Genomic DNA, 17,721 nt, shown 5'->3' on the forward strand with positions numbered 1-17,721 from the left:
CCAGCATTGATTAAACATCATCAAAAAGCATGTTGTTTCAATACTGTATTTGTGTCGTAGAGTATTGGTAAGAAAATGACCAAAATTCAATGTCATATCAACGTCACAACCTGACATTGATTAAAAATTGTCAAAAAGCATGTTGTAGGATATTGGTTGGGAAATGACCAAATTTCAATGTTAAATCAACGTCACAACCCAACATTGATTAAACGTCGTAAAAAAAAGCATGTTGTTTCAACATTGAATTTGTGTTGTAGAATATCGGTAGAAATATGACCAAAATTCAATGGTCGGATCAACGTCATCAAAAAGCATGTTGTTTCAACGTATTTGTGTTGTAGAATATTGGTTGGGAAATGACCAAATTTCAATGTCAAATCAACGTCACAACCTGACATTGATTAAACATCGTAAAAAAAGCATGTTGTTTCAACGTTGTATTTATTTTGTAGAATATTGGTTGGAAAATGACCAAATTTCAATGGTCAAATCAACGTCGGAACCCAGCATTGATTAAACATCATCAAAAAGCATGTTGTTTCAACGTTGTATTTGTGTCGTAGAGTATTGGTAGGAAAATGACCAAAATTCAATGTCATATCAACGTCACAACCTGACATTGATTAAATATTGTCAAAAAGGATGTTGTAGGATATTGGTTGGGAAATTACCAAATTTCAATGTTAAATCAACGTCACAACCCAACATTGATTAAACGTCGTAAAAAAAAGCATGTTGTTTCAACGTTGTATTTATGTTGTAGATTATTGGTTGGAAAATGACCAAATTTCAATGGTCAAATCAACGTCGGAACCCAGCATTGATTAAACATCATCAAAAAGCATGTTGTTTCAACGTTGTATTTGTGTCGTAGAGTATTGGTAGGAAAATGACCAAAATTTAATGGTCGGATCAACATCATCAAAAAGCATGTTGTTTCAACGTTGTATTTGTGTTGTAGAATATTGGTTGGGAAATGACCAAATTTCAATGTCAAATCAACGTCACAACCCAACATTGATTAAACGTCGTAAAAAAAAGCATGTTGTTTCAACGTTGTATTTGTGTTGTAGAATATTGGTAGGAAAATGACCAAAATTCAATGTTAAATCAACGTCACAACCTGACATTGATTAAATATTGTCAAAAAGCACGATGTAGGATACTGGTTGGGAAATGACCAAATTTCAATGTTGATTTAACGTCAAAACCCAACATTGAATAAACGTCATCAAACAGCATGTTGTTTCAACATTGAATTTGTGTTGTAGAATATTGGTAGAAATATGACCAAAATTCAATGGTCGGATCAACGTCATCAAAAAGCATGTTGTTTCAACGTATTAGTGTTGTAGAATATTGGTTGGGAAAATGACCAAATTTCAATGTCAAATCAACGTCACAACCTGACATCGATTAAACCTCGTAAAAAAAGCATGTTGTTTCAACGTTGTATTCATGTTGTAGAATATTGGTTGGAAAATGACCAAATTTCAATGGTCAAATCAACGTCGGAACCCAGCATTGATTAAACATCATCAAAAAGCATGTTGTTTCAACGTTGTATTTGTGTCGTAGAGTATTGGTAGGAAAATGACCAAAATTCAATGTCATATCAACGTCACAACCTGACATTGATTAAATATTGTCAAAAAGCATGTTGTAGAATATTGGTTGGGAAATGACCAAATTTCAATGTTAAATCAACGTCACAACCCAACATTGATTAAACGTCGTAAAAAAAAGCATGTTGTTTCAACGTTGTATTTATGTTGTAGAGTATTGGTAGGAAAATGACCAAATTTCAATGGTCAAATCAACGTCGGAACCCAGCATTGATTAAACATCATCAAAAAGCATGTTGTTTCAACGTTGTATTTGTGTCGTAGAGTATTGGTAGGAAAATGACCAAAATTTAATGGTCGGATCAACATCATCAAAAAGCATGTTGTTTCAACGTTGTATTTGTGTTGTAGAATATTGGTTGGGAAATGACCAAATTTCAATGTCAAATCAACGTCACAACCCAACATTGATTAAACGTCGTAAAAAAAAGCATGTTGTTTCAACATTGTATTTGTGTCGTAGAGTATTGGTAGGAAAATGACCAAAATTTAATGGTCGGATCAACGTCATCAAAAAGCATGTTGTTTCAACGTTGTATTTGTGTTGTAGAATATTGGTTGGGAAATGACCAAATTTCAATGTCAAATCAACGTCACAACCCAACATTGATTAAACGTCGTAAAAAAAGCATGTTGTTTCAACGTTGTATTTGTGTTGTAGAATACTGGTAGGAAAATGACCAAAATTCAATGTTAAATCAACGTCACAACCTGACATTGATTAAATATTGTCAAAAAGCATGATGTAGGATACTGGTTGGGAAATGACCAAATTTCAATGTTGATTTAACGTCAAAACCCAACATTGAATAAACATCATCAAACAGCATGTTGTTTCAACATTGAATTTGTGTTGTAGAATATTGGTAGAAATATGACCAAAATTCAATGGTCGGATCAACGTCATCAAAAAGCATGTTGTTTCAACGTATTTGTGTTGTAGAATATTGGTTGGGAAAATGACCAAATTTCAATGTCAAATCAACGTCACAACCTGACATCGATTAAACCTCGTAAAAAAAGCATGTTGTTTCAACGTTGTATTTATTTTGTAGAATATTGGTTGGAAAATGACCAAATTTCAATGGTCAAATCAACGTCGGAACCCAGCATTGATTAAACATCATCAAAAAGCATGTTGTTTCAACGTTGTATTTGTGTCGTAGAGTATTGGTTGGGAAATGACCAAAATTCAATGTCATATCAACGTCACAACCTGACATTGATTAAAAATTGTCGAAAAGCATGTTGTAGGATATTGGTTGGGAAATGACCAAATTTCAATGTTAAATCAACGTCACAACCCAACATTGATTAAACGTCGTAAAAAAAAAAAGCATGTTGTTTCAACGTTGTATTTGTGTCGTAGAGTATTGGTAGGAAAATGACCAAATTTCAATGGTCAAATCAACGTCGGAACCCAGCATTGATTAAACATCATCAAAAAGCATGTTGTTTCAACGTTGTATTTGTGTCGTAGAGTATTGGTAGGAAAATGACCAAAATTTAATGGTCGGATCAACGTCATCAAAAAGCATGTTGTTTCAACGTTGTATTTGTGTTGTAGAATATTGGTTGGGAAATGACCAAATTTCAATGTCAAATCAACGTCACAACCCAACATTGATTCAACGTCGTAAAAAAAGCATGTTGTTTCAACGTTGTATTTATGTTGTAGAATATTGGTTGGAAAATGACCAAATTTCAATGGTCAAATCAACGTCGGAACCCAGCATTGATTAAACATCATCAAAAAGCATGTTGTTTCAATACTGTATTTGTGTCGTAGAATATTGGTAAGAAAATGACCAAAATTCAATGTCATATCAGCGTCACAACCTGACATTGATTAAAAATTGTCAAAAAGCATGTTGTAGGATATTGGTTGGGAAATGACCAAATTTCAATGTTAAATCAACGTCACAACCCAACATTGATTAAACGTCGTAAAAAAAAGCATGTTGTTTCAACGTTGTATTTATGTTGTAGATTATTGGTTGGAAAATGACCAAATTTCAATGGTCAAATCAACGTCGGAACCCAGCATTGATTAAACATCATCAAAAAGCATGTTGTTTCAACGTTGTATTTGTGTCGTAGAGTATTGGTAGGAAAATGACCAAAATTCAATGTCATATCCCTCCATCAGTGTGTGAATGTGTGTGTGAATGGGTGAATGTGGAAGTAGTGTCAAAGCGCTTTGAGTACCTTGAAGGTAGAAAAGCGCTATACAAGTACAACCCATTTATCATTTATCAACAACCCAACATTAATTGAACGTCGTAAAAAAAAAAGCATGTTGTTTCAACGTTGTATTTGTGTCGTAGAGTATTGGTAGGAAAATGACCAAAATTCAATGGTCGGATCAACGTCATCAAAAAGCATGTTGTTTCAACGTATTTGTGTTGTAGAATATTGGTTGGGAAATGACCAAATTTCAATGTTAAATCAACGTCACAACCCAACATTGATTAAATGTCGTAAAAAAAGCATGTTGTTTCAACGTTGTATTTATGTTGTAGATTATTGGTTGGAAAATGACCAAATTTCAATGGTCAAATCAACGTCGGAACCCAGCATTGATTAAACATCATCAAAAAGCATGTTGTTTCAACGTTGTATTTGTGTCGTAGAGTATTGGTAGGAAAATGACCAAAATTTAATGGTCGGATCAACGTCATCAAAAAGCATGTTGTTTCAACGTTGTATTTGTGTTGTAGAATATTGGTTGGGAAATGACCAAATTTCAATGTCAAATCAACGTCACAACCTGACATCGATTAAACCTCGTAAAAAAAGCATGTTGTTTCAACGTTGTATTCATGTTGTAGAATATTGGTTGGAAAATGACCAAATTTCAATGGTCAAATCAACGTCAGAACCCACCATTGATTAAACATCATCAAAAAGCATGTTGTTTCAACGTTGTATTTGTGTCGTAGAGTATTGGTTGGGAAATGACCAAAATTCAATGTCATATCAACGTCACAACCTGACATTGATTAAAAATTGTCGAAAAGCATGTTGTAGGATATTGGTTGGGAAATGACCAAATTTCAATGTTAAATCAACGTCACAACCCAACATTGATTAAACGTCGTAAAAAAAAGCATGTTGTTTCAACGTTGTATTTATGTTGTAGATTATTGGTTGGAAAATGACCAAATTTCAATGGTCAAATCAACGTCGGAACCCAGCATTGATTAAACATCATCAAAAAGCATGTTGTTTCAACGTTGTATTTGTGTCGTAGAGTATTGGTAGGAAAATGACCAAAATTCAATGTCATATCAACGTCATCAAAAAGCATGTTGTTTCAACGTATTTGTGTTGTAGAATATTGGTTGGGAAATGACCAAATTTCAATGTCAAATCAACGTCACAACCCAACATTGATTAAACGTCGTAAAAAAAGCATGTTGTTTCAACGTTGTATTCATGTTGTAGAATATTGGTTGGAAAATGACCAAAATTCAATGTTAAATCAACGTCACAACCTGACATTGATTAAATATTGTCAAAAAGCATGATGTAGGATACTGGTTGGGAAATGACCAAATTTCAATGTTGATTTAACGTCAAAACCCAACATTGAATAAACGTCATCAAACAGCATGTTGTTTCAACATTGAATTTGTGTTGTAGAATATTGGTAGAAATATGACCAAAATTCAATGGTCGGATCAACGTCATCAAAAAGCATGTTGTTTCAACGTATTTGTGTTGTAGAATATTGGTTGGGAAAATGACCAAATTTCAATGTCAAATCAACGTCACAACCTGACATCGATTAAACCTCGTAAAAAAAGCATGTTGTTTCAACGTTGTATTCATGTTGTAGAATATTGGTTGGAAAATGACCAAATTTCAATGGTCAAATCAACGTCGGAACCCAGCATTGATTAAACATCATCAAAAAGCATGTTGTTTCAACGTTGTATTTGTGTCGTAGAGTATTGGTTGGGAAATGACCAAAATTCAATGTCATATCAACGTCACAACCTGACATTGATTAAAAATTGTCGAAAAGCATGTTGTAGGATATTGGTTGGGAAATGACCAAATTTCAATGTTAAATCAACATCACAACCCAACATTGATTAAACGTCGTAAAAAAAAAGCATGTTGTTTCAACGTTGTATTTGTGTCGTAGAGTATTGGTAGGAAAATGACCAAATTTCAATGGTCAAATCAACGTCGGAACCCAGCATTGATTAAACATCATCAAAAAGCATGTTGTTTCAACGTTGTATTTGTGTCGTAGAGTATTGGTAGGAAAATGACCAAAATTTAATGGTCGGATCAACGTCATCAAAAAGCATGTTGTTTCAACGTTGTATTTGTGTTGTAGAATATTGGTTGGGAAATGACAAAATTTCAATGTCAAATCAACGTCACAACCCAACATTGATTAAACGTCGTAAAAAAAGCATGTTGTTTCAACGTTGTATTTGTGTTGTAGAATATTGGTTGGGAAAATGACCAAAATTCAATGTTAAATCAACGTCACAACCTGACATTGATTAAATATTGTCAAAAAGCATGATGTAGGATACTGGTTGGGAAATGACCAAATTTCAATGTTGATTTAACGTCAAAACCCAACATTGAATAAACGTCATCAAACAGCATGTTGTTTCAACATTGAATTTGTGTTGTAGAATATTGGTAGAAATATGACCAAAATTCAATGGTCGGATCAACGTCATCAAAAAGCATGTTGTTTCAACGTATTTGTGTTGTAGAATATTGGTTGGGAAAATGACCAAATTTCAATGTCAAATCAACGTCACAACCTGACATCGATTAAACCTCGTAAAAAAGGCATGTTGTTTCAACGTTGTATTCATGTTGTAGAATATTGGTTGGAAAATGACCAAATTTCAATGGTCAAATCAACGTCGGAACCCAGCATTGATAAACATCATCAAAAAGCATGTTGTTTCAACGTTGTATTTGTGTCGTAGAGTATTGGTTGGGAAATGACAAAATTTCAATGTCAAATCAACGTCACAACCCAACATTGATTAAACGTCGTAAAAAAAGCATGTTGTTTCAACATTGTATTTGTGTTGTAGAACATTGGTAGGAAAATGACCAAAATTCAATGTTAAATCAACGTCACAACCGGACATTGATTAAATATTGTCAAAAAGCATGATGTAGGATACTGGTTGGGAAATGACCAAATTTCAATGTTGATTTAACGTCAAAACCCAACATTGAATAAACGTCATCAAACAGCATGTTGTTTCAACGTTGTATTTGTGTCGTAGAGTATTGGTAGGAAAATGACCAAAATTTAATGGTCGGATCAACGTCATCAAAAAGCATGTTGTTTCAACGTTGTATTTGTGTTGTAGAATATTGGTTGGGAAATGACAAAATTTCAATGTCAAATCAACGTCACAACCCAACATTGATTAAACGTCGTAAAAAAAGCATGTTGTTTCAACATTGTATTTGTGTTGTAGAACATTGGTAGGAAAATGACCAAAATTCAATGTTAAATCAACGTCACAACCGGACATTGATTAAATATTGTCAAAAAGCATGATGTAGGATACTGGTTGGAAAATGACCAAATTTCAATGGTCAAATCAACGTCGGAACCCAGCATTGATTAAACATCATCAAAAAGCATGTTGTTTCAACGTTGTATTTGTGTCGTAGAGTATTGGTAGGAAAATGACCAAAATTTAATGGTCGGATCAACGTCATCAAAAAGCATGTTGTTTCAACGTTGTATTTGTGTTGTAGAATATTGGTTGGGAAATGACAAAATTTCAATGTCAAATCAACGTCGGAACCCAGCATTGATAAACATCATCAAAAAGCATGTTGTTTCAACGTTGTATTTGTGTCGTAGAGTATTGGTTGGGAAATGACCAAAATTCAATGTCATATCAACGTCACAACCTGACATTGATTAAAAATTGTCGAAAAGCATGTTGTAGGATATTGGTTGGGAAATGACCAAATTTCAATGTTAAATCAACGTCACAACCCAACATTGATTAAACGTCGTAAAAAAAAAAGCATGTTGTTTCAACGTTGTATTTATGTTGTAGATTATTGGTTGGAAAATGACCAAATTTCAATGGTCAAATCAACGTCGGAACCCAGCATTGATTAAACATCATCAAAAAGCATGTTGTTTCAACGTTGTATTTGTGTCGTAGAGTATTGGTAGGAAAATGACCAAAATTTAATGGTCGGATCAACGTCATCAAAAAGCATGTTGTTTCAACGTTGTATTTGTGTTGTAGAATATTGGTTGGGAAATGACCAAATTTCAATGTCAAATCAACGTCACAACCCAACATTGATTAAACGTCGTAAAAAAAGCATGTTGTTTCAACGTTGTATTTGTGTTGTAGAATATTGGTAGGAAAATGACCAAAATTCAATGTTAAATCAACGTCACAACCTGACATTTATTAAATATTGTCAAAAAGCATGATGTAGGATACTTGTTGGGAAATTACCAAATTTCAATGTTGATTTAACGTCAAAACCCAACATTGAATAAACGTTCTCAAAAAGCATGTTGTTTCAACATTGAATTTGTGTTGTAGAATATTGGTAGAAATATGACCAAAATTCAATGGTCGGATCAACGTCATCAAAAAGCATGTTGTTTCAACGTATTTGTGTTGTAGAATATTGGTTGGGAAAATGACCAAATTTCAATGTCAAATCAACGTCACAACCTGACATCGATTAAACCTCGTAAAAAAAGCATGTTGTTTCAACGTTGTATTCATGTTGTAGAATATTGGTTGGAAAATGACCAAATTTCAATGGTCAAATCAACGTCGGAACCCAGCATTGATTAAACATCATCAAAAAGCATGTTGTTTCAACGTTGTATTTGTGTCGTAGACTATTGGTTGGGAAATGACCAAAATTCAATGTCATATCAACGTCACAACCTGACATTGATTAAAAATTGTCGAAAAGCATGTTGTAGGATATTGGTTGGGAAATGACCAAATTTCAATGTTAAATCAACGTCACAACCCAACATTGATTAAACGTCGTAAAAAAAAAAGCATGTTGTTTCAACGTTGTATTTGTGTCGTAGAGTATTGGTAGGAAAATGACCAAAATTCAATGTCATATCAACGTCATCAAAAAGCATGTTGTTTCAACGTATTTGTGTTGTAGAATATTGGTTGGGAAATTAACAAATTTCAACGTCACAACCTGACATTGATTAAACGTCGTAAAAAAAGCATGTTGTTTCAACGTTGTATTTATGTTGTAGAATATTGGTTGGAAAATGACCAAATTTCAATGGTCAAATCAACGTCGGAACCCAGCATTGATTAAACATCATCAAAAAGCATGTTGTTTCAACGTTGTATTTGTGTCGTAGAGTATTGGTAGGAAAATGACCAAAATTCAATGTCATATCAACGTCACAACCTGACATTGATTAAATATTGTCAAAAAGCATGTTGTAGGATATTGGTTGGGAAATGACCAAATTTCAATGTTAAATCAACGTCACAACCCAACATTGATTAAACGTCGTAAAAAAAAGCATGTTGTTTCAACGTTGTATTTATGTTGTAGATTATTGGTTGGAAAATGACCAAATTTCAATGGTCAAATCAACGTCGGAACCCAGCATTGATTAAACATCATCAAAAAGCATGTTGTTTCAACGTTGTATTTGTGTCGTAGAGTATTGGTAGGAAAATTACCAAATTTAATGGTCGGATCAACGTCATCAAAAAGCATGTTGTTTCAACGTTGTATTTGTGTTGTAGAATATTGGTTGGGAAATGACAAAATTTCAATGTCAAATCAACATCACAACCCAACATTGATTAAACATCGTAAAAAAAGAATGTTGTTTCAACGTTGTATTTGTGTTGTAGAATATTGGTAGGAACATGACCAAAATTCTATGTTAAATCAACGTCACAACCTGACATTGATTAAATATTGTCAAAAAGCACGATGTAGGATACTGGTTGGGAAATGACCAAATTTCAATGTTGATTTAACGTCAAAACCCAACATTGAATAAACGTCATCAAACAGCATGTTGTTTCAACATTGAATTTGTGTTGTAGAATATTGGTAGAAATATGACCAAAATTCAATGGTCGGATCAACGTCATCAAAAAGCATGTTGTTTCAACGTATTTGTGTTGTAGAATATTGGTTGGGAAAATGACCAAATTTCAATGTCAAATCAACGTCACAACCTGACATCGATTAAACCTCGTAAAAAAAGCATGTTGTTTCAACGTTGTATTCATGTTGTAGAATATTGGTTGGAAAATGACCAAATTTCAATGGTCAAATCAACGTCGGAACCCAGCATTGATTAAACATCATCAAAAAGTATGTTGTTTCAACGTTGTATTTGTGTCGTAGAGTATTGGTTGGGAAATGACCAAAATTTAATGGTCGGATCAACATCATCAAAAAGCATGTTGTTTCAACGTTGTATTTGTGTTGTAGAATATTGGTTGGGAAATGACCAAATTTCAATGTCAAATCAACGTCACAACCCAACATTGATTAAACGTCGTAAAAAAAAGCATGTTGTTTCAACATTGTATTTGTGTCGTAGAGTATTGGTAGGAAAATGACCAAAATTTAATGGTCGGATCAACGTCATCAAAAAGCATGTTGTTTCAACGTTGTATTTGTGTTGTAGAATATTGGTTGGGAAATGACCAAATTTCAATGTCAAATCAACGTCACAACCCAACATTGATTAAACGTCGTAAAAAAAGCATGTTGTTTCAACGTTGTATTTGTGTTGTAGAATACTGGTAGGAAAATGACCAAAATTCAATGTTAAATCAACGTCACAACCTGACATTGATTAAATATTGTCAAAAAGCATGATGTAGGATACTGGTTGGGAAATGACCAAATTTCAATGTTGATTTAACGTCAAAACCCAACATTGAATAAACATCATCAAACAGCATGTTGTTTCAACATTGAATTTGTGTTGTAGAATATTGGTAGAAATATGACCAAAATTCAATGGTCGGATCAACGTCATCAAAAAGCATGTTGTTTCAACGTATTTGTGTTGTAGAATATTGGTTGGGAAAATGACCAAATTTCAATGTCAAATCAACGTCACAACCTGACATCGATTAAACCTCGTAAAAAAAGCATGTTGTTTCAACGTTGTATTTATTTTGTAGAATATTGGTTGGAAAATGACCAAATTTCAATGGTCAAATCAACGTCGGAACCCAGCATTGATTAAACATCATCAAAAAGCATGTTGTTTCAACGTTGTATTTGTGTCGTAGAGTATTGGTTGGGAAATGACCAAAATTCAATGTCATATCAACGTCACAACCTGACATTGATTAAAAATTGTCGAAAAGCATGTTGTAGGATATTGGTTGGGAAATGACCAAATTTCAATGTTAAATCAACGTCACAACCCAACATTGATTAAACGTCGTAAAAAAAAAAAGCATGTTGTTTCAACGTTGTATTTGTGTCGTAGAGTATTGGTAGGAAAATGACCAAATTTCAATGGTCAAATCAACGTCGGAACCCAGCATTGATTAAACATCATCAAAAAGCATGTTGTTTCAACGTTGTATTTGTGTCGTAGAGTATTGGTAGGAAAATGACCAAAATTTAATGGTCGGATCAACGTCATCAAAAAGCATGTTGTTTCAACGTTGTATTTGTGTTGTAGAATATTGGTTGGGAAATGACCAAATTTCAATGTCAAATCAACGTCACAACCCAACATTGATTCAACGTCGTAAAAAAAGCATGTTGTTTCAACGTTGTATTTATGTTGTAGAATATTGGTTGGAAAATGACCAAATTTCAATGGTCAAATCAACGTCGGAACCCAGCATTGATTAAACATCATCAAAAAGCATGTTGTTTCAATACTGTATTTGTGTCGTAGAATATTGGTAAGAAAATGACCAAAATTCAATGTCATATCAGCGTCACAACCTGACATTGATTAAAAATTGTCAAAAAGCATGTTGTAGGATATTGGTTGGGAAATGACCAAATTTCAATGTTAAATCAACGTCACAACCCAACATTGATTAAACGTCGTAAAAAAAAGCATGTTGTTTCAACGTTGTATTTATGTTGTAGATTATTGGTTGGAAAATGACCAAATTTCAATGGTCAAATCAACGTCGGAACCCAGCATTGATTAAACATCATCAAAAAGCATGTTGTTTCAACGTTGTATTTGTGTCGTAGAGTATTGGTAGGAAAATGACCAAAATTCAATGTCATATCCCTCCATCAGTGTGTGAATGTGTGTGTGAATGGGTGAATGTGGAAGTAGTGTCAAAGCGCTTTGAGTACCTTGAAGGTAGAAAAGCGCTATACAAGTACAACCCATTTATCATTTATCAACAACCCAACATTAATTGAACGTCGTAAAAAAAAAAGCATGTTGTTTCAACGTTGTATTTGTGTCGTAGAGTATTGGTAGGAAAATGACCAAAATTCAATGGTCGGATCAACGTCATCAAAAAGCATGTTGTTTCAACGTATTTGTGTTGTAGAATATTGGTTGGGAAATGACCAAATTTCAATGTTAAATCAACGTCACAACCCAACATTGATTAAATGTCGTAAAAAAAAGCATGTTGTTTCAACGTTGTATTTATGTTGTAGATTATTGGTTGGAAAATGACCAAATTTCAATGGTCAAATCAACGTCGGAACCCAGCATTGATTAAACATCATCAAAAAGCATGTTGTTTCAACGTTGTATTTGTGTCGTAGAGTATTGGTAGGAAAATGACCAAAATTTAATGGTCGGATCAACGTCATCAAAAAGCATGTTGTTTCAACGTTGTATTTGTGTTGTAGAATATTGGTTGGGAAATGACCAAATTTCAATGTCAAATCAACGTCACAACCTGACATCGATTAAACCTCGTAAAAAAAGCATGTTGTTTCAACGTTGTATTCATGTTGTAGAATATTGGTTGGAAAATGACCAAATTTCAATGGTCAAATCAACGTCAGAACCCACCATTGATTAAACATCATCAAAAAGCATGTTGTTTCAACGTTGTATTTGTGTCGTAGAGTATTGGTTGGGAAATGACCAAAATTCAATGTCATATCAACGTCACAACCTGACATTGATTAAAAATTGTCGAAAAGCATGTTGTAGGATATTGGTTGGGAAATGACCAAATTTCAATGTTAAATCAACGTCACAACCCAACATTGATTAAACGTCGTAAAAAAAAGCATGTTGTTTCAACGTTGTATTTATGTTGTAGATTATTGGTTGGAAAATGACCAAATTTCAATGGTCAAATCAACGTCGGAACCCAGCATTGATTAAACATCATCAAAAAGCATGTTGTTTCAACGTTGTATTTGTGTCGTAGAGTATTGGTAGGAAAATGACCAAAATTCAATGTCATATCAACGTCATCAAAAAGCATGTTGTTTCAACGTATTTGTGTTGTAGAATATTGGTTGGGAAATGACCAAATTTCAATGTCAAATCAACGTCACAACCCAACATTGATTAAACGTCGTAAAAAAAGCATGTTGTTTCAACGTTGTATTCATGTTGTAGAATATTGGTTGGAAAATGACCAAAATTCAATGTTAAATCAACGTCACAACCTGACATTGATTAAATATTGTCAAAAAGCATGATGTAGGATACTGGTTGGGAAATGACCAAATTTCAATGTTGATTTAACGTCAAAACCCAACATTGAATAAACGTCATCAAACAGCATGTTGTTTCAACATTGAATTTGTGTTGTAGAATATTGGTAGAAATATGACCAAAATTCAATGGTCGGATCAACGTCATCAAAAAGCATGTTGTTTCAACGTATTTGTGTTGTAGAATATTGGTTGGGAAAATGACCAAATTTCAATGTCAAATCAACGTCACAACCTGACATCGATTAAACCTCGTAAAAAAAGCATGTTGTTTCAACGTTGTATTCATGTTGTAGAATATTGGTTGGAAAATGACCAAATTTCAATGGTCAAATCAACGTCGGAACCCAGCATTGATTAAACATCATCAAAAAGCATGTTGTTTCAACGTTGTATTTGTGTCGTAGAGTATTGGTTGGGAAATGACCAAAATTCAATGTCATATCAACGTCACAACCTGACATTGATTAAAAATTGTCGAAAAGCATGTTGTAGGATATTGGTTGGGAAATGACCAAATTTCAATGTTAAATCAACATCACAACCCAACATTGATTAAACGTCGTAAAAAAAAAGCATGTTGTTTCAACGTTGTATTTGTGTCGTAGAGTATTGGTAGGAAAATGACCAAATTTCAATGGTCAAATCAACGTCGGAACCCAGCATTGATTAAACATCATCAAAAAGCATGTTGTTTCAACGTTGTATTTGTGTCGTAGAGTATTGGTAGGAAAATGACCAAAATTTAATGGTCGGATCAACGTCATCAAAAAGCATGTTGTTTCAACGTTGTATTTGTGTTGTAGAATATTGGTTGGGAAATGACAAAATTTCAATGTCAAATCAACGTCACAACCCAACATTGATTAAACGTCGTAAAAAAAGCATGTTGTTTCAACGTTGTATTTGTGTTGTAGAATATTGGTTGGGAAAATGACCAAAATTCAATGTTAAATCAACGTCACAACCTGACATTGATTAAATATTGTCAAAAAGCATGATGTAGGATACTGGTTGGGAAATGACCAAATTTCAATGTTGATTTAACGTCAAAACCCAACATTGAATAAACGTCATCAAACAGCATGTTGTTTCAACATTGAATTTGTGTTGTAGAATATTGGTAGAAATATGACCAAAATTCAATGGTCGGATCAACGTCATCAAAAAGCATGTTGTTTCAACGTATTTGTGTTGTAGAATATTGGTTGGGAAAATGACCAAATTTCAATGTCAAATCAACGTCACAACCTGACATCGATTAAACCTCGTAAAAAAGGCATGTTGTTTCAACGTTGTATTCATGTTGTAGAATATTGGTTGGAAAATGACCAAATTTCAATGGTCAAATCAACGTCGGAACCCAGCATTGATAAACATCATCAAAAAGCATGTTGTTTCAACGTTGTATTTGTGTCGTAGAGTATTGGTTGGGAAATGACAAAATTTCAATGTCAAATCAACGTCACAACCCAACATTGATTAAACGTCGTAAAAAAAGCATGTTGTTTCAACATTGTATTTGTGTTGTAGAACATTGGTAGGAAAATGACCAAAATTCAATGTTAAATCAACGTCACAACCGGACATTGATTAAATATTGTCAAAAAGCATGATGTAGGATACTGGTTGGGAAATGACCAAATTTCAATGTTGATTTAACGTCAAAACCCAACATTGAATAAACGTCATCAAACAGCATGTTGTTTCAACGTTGTATTTGTGTCGTAGAGTATTGGTAGGAAAATGACCAAAATTTAATGGTCGGATCAACGTCATCAAAAAGCATGTTGTTTCAACGTTGTATTTGTGTTGTAGAATATTGGTTGGGAAATGACAAAATTTCAATGTCAAATCAACGTCACAACCCAACATTGATTAAACGTCGTAAAAAAAGCATGTTGTTTCAACATTGTATTTGTGTTGTAGAACATTGGTAGGAAAATGACCAAAATTCAATGTTAAATCAACGTCACAACCGGACATTGATTAAATATTGTCAAAAAGCATGATGTAGGATACTGGTTGGAAAATGACCAAATTTCAATGGTCAAATCAACGTCGGAACCCAGCATTGATTAAACATCATCAAAAAGCATGTTGTTTCAACGTTGTATTTGTGTCGTAGAGTATTGGTAGGAAAATGACCAAAATTTAATGGTCGGATCAACGTCATCAAAAAGCATGTTGTTTCAACGTTGTATTTGTGTTGTAGAATATTGGTTGGGAAATGACAAAATTTCAATGTCAAATCAACGTCGGAACCCAGCATTGATAAACATCATCAAAAAGCATGTTGTTTCAACGTTGTATTTGTGTCGTAGAGTATTGGTTGGGAAATGACCAAAATTCAATGTCATATCAACGTCACAACCTGACATTGATTAAAAATTGTCGAAAAGCATGTTGTAGGATATTGGTTGGGAAATGACCAAATTTCAATGTTAAATCAACGTCACAACCCAACATTGATTAAACGTCGTAAAAAAAAAAGCATGTTGTTTCAACGTTGTATTTATGTTGTAGATTATTGGTTGGAAAATGACCAAATTTCAATGGTCAAATCAACGTCGGAACCCAGCATTGATTAAACATCATCAAAAAGCATGTTGTTTCAACGTTGTATTTGTGTCGTAGAGTATTGGTAGGAAAATGACCAAAATTTAATGGTCGGATCAACGTCATCAAAAAGCATGTTGTTTCAACGTTGTATTTGTGTTGTAGAATATTGGTTGGGAAATGACCAAATTTCAATGTCAAATCAACGTCACAACCCAACATTGATTAAACGTCGTAAAAAAAGCATGTTGTTTCAACGTTGTATTTGTGTTGTAGAATATTGGTAGGAAAATGACCAAAATTCAATGTTAAATCAACGTCACAACCTGACATTGATTAAATATTGTCAAAAAGCATGATGTAGGATACTTGTTGGGAAATTACCAAATTTCAATGTTGATTTAACGTCAAAACCCAACATTGAATAAACGTTCTCAAAAAGCATGTTGTTTCAACATTGAATTTGTGTTGTAGAATATTGGTAGAAATATGACCAAAATTCAATGGTCGGATCAACGTCATCAAAAAGCATGTTGTTTCAACGTATTTGTGTTGTAGAATATTGGTTGGGAAAATGACCAAATTTCAATGTCAAATCAACGTCACAACCTGACATCGATTAAACCTCGTAAAAAAAGCATGTTGTTTCAACGTTGTATTCATGTTGTAGAATATTGGTTGGAAAATGACCAAATTTCAATGGTCAAATCAACGTCGGAACCCAGCATTGATTAAACATCATCAAAAAGCATGTTGTTTCAACGTTGTATTTGTGTCGTAGACTATTGGTTGGGAAATGACCAAAATTCAATGTCATATCAACGTCACAACCTGACATTGATTAAAAATTGTCGAAAAGCATGTTGTAGGATATTGGTTGGGAAATGACCAAATTTCAATGTTAAATCAACGTCACAACCCAACATTGATTAAACGTCGTAAAAAAAAAAGCATGTTGTTTCAACGTTGTATTTGTGTCGTAGAGTATTGGTAGGAAAATGACCAAAATTCAATGTCATATCAACGTCATCAAAAAGCATGTTGTTTCAACGTATTTGTGTTGTAGAATATTGGTTGGGAAATTAACAAATTTCAACGTCACAACCTGACATTGATTAAACGTCGTAAAAAAAGCATGTTGTTTCAACGTTGTATTTATGTTGTAGAATATTGGTTGGAAAATGACCAAATTTCAATGGTCAAATCAACGTCGGAACCCAGCATTGATTAAACATCATCAAAAAGCATGTTGTTTCAACGTTGTATTTGTGTCGTAGAGTATTGGTAGGAAAATGACCAAAATTCAATGTCATATCAACGTCACAACCTGACATTGATTAAATATTGTCAAAAAGCATGTTGTAGGATATTGGTTGGGAAATGACCAAATTTCAATGTTAAATCAACGTCACAACCCAACATTGATTAAACGTCGTAAAAAAAAGCATGTTGTTTCAACGTTGTATTTATGTTGTAGATTATTGGTTGGAAAATGACCAAATTTCAATGGTCAAATCAACGTCGGAACCCAGCATTGATTAAACATCATCAAAAAGCATGTTGTTTCAACGTTGTATTTGTGTCGTAGAGTATTGGTAGGAAAATTACCAAATTTAATGGTCGGATCAACGTCATCAAAAAGCATGTTGTTTCAACGTTGTATTTGTGTTGTAGAATATTGGTTGGGAAATGACAAAATTTCAATGTCAAATCAACATCACAACCCAACATTGATTAAACATCGTAAAAAAAGAATGTTGTTTCAACGTTGTATTTGTGTTGTAGAATATTGGTAGGAACATGACCAAAATTCTATGTTAAATCAACGTCACAACCTGACATTGATTAAATATTGTCA

This window comes from Nerophis lumbriciformis, linkage group LG05 (genome assembly GCF_033978685.3).
Source record: "Nerophis lumbriciformis linkage group LG05, RoL_Nlum_v2.1, whole genome shotgun sequence".
NCBI lineage: Eukaryota > Metazoa > Chordata > Actinopteri > Syngnathiformes > Syngnathidae > Nerophis > Nerophis lumbriciformis.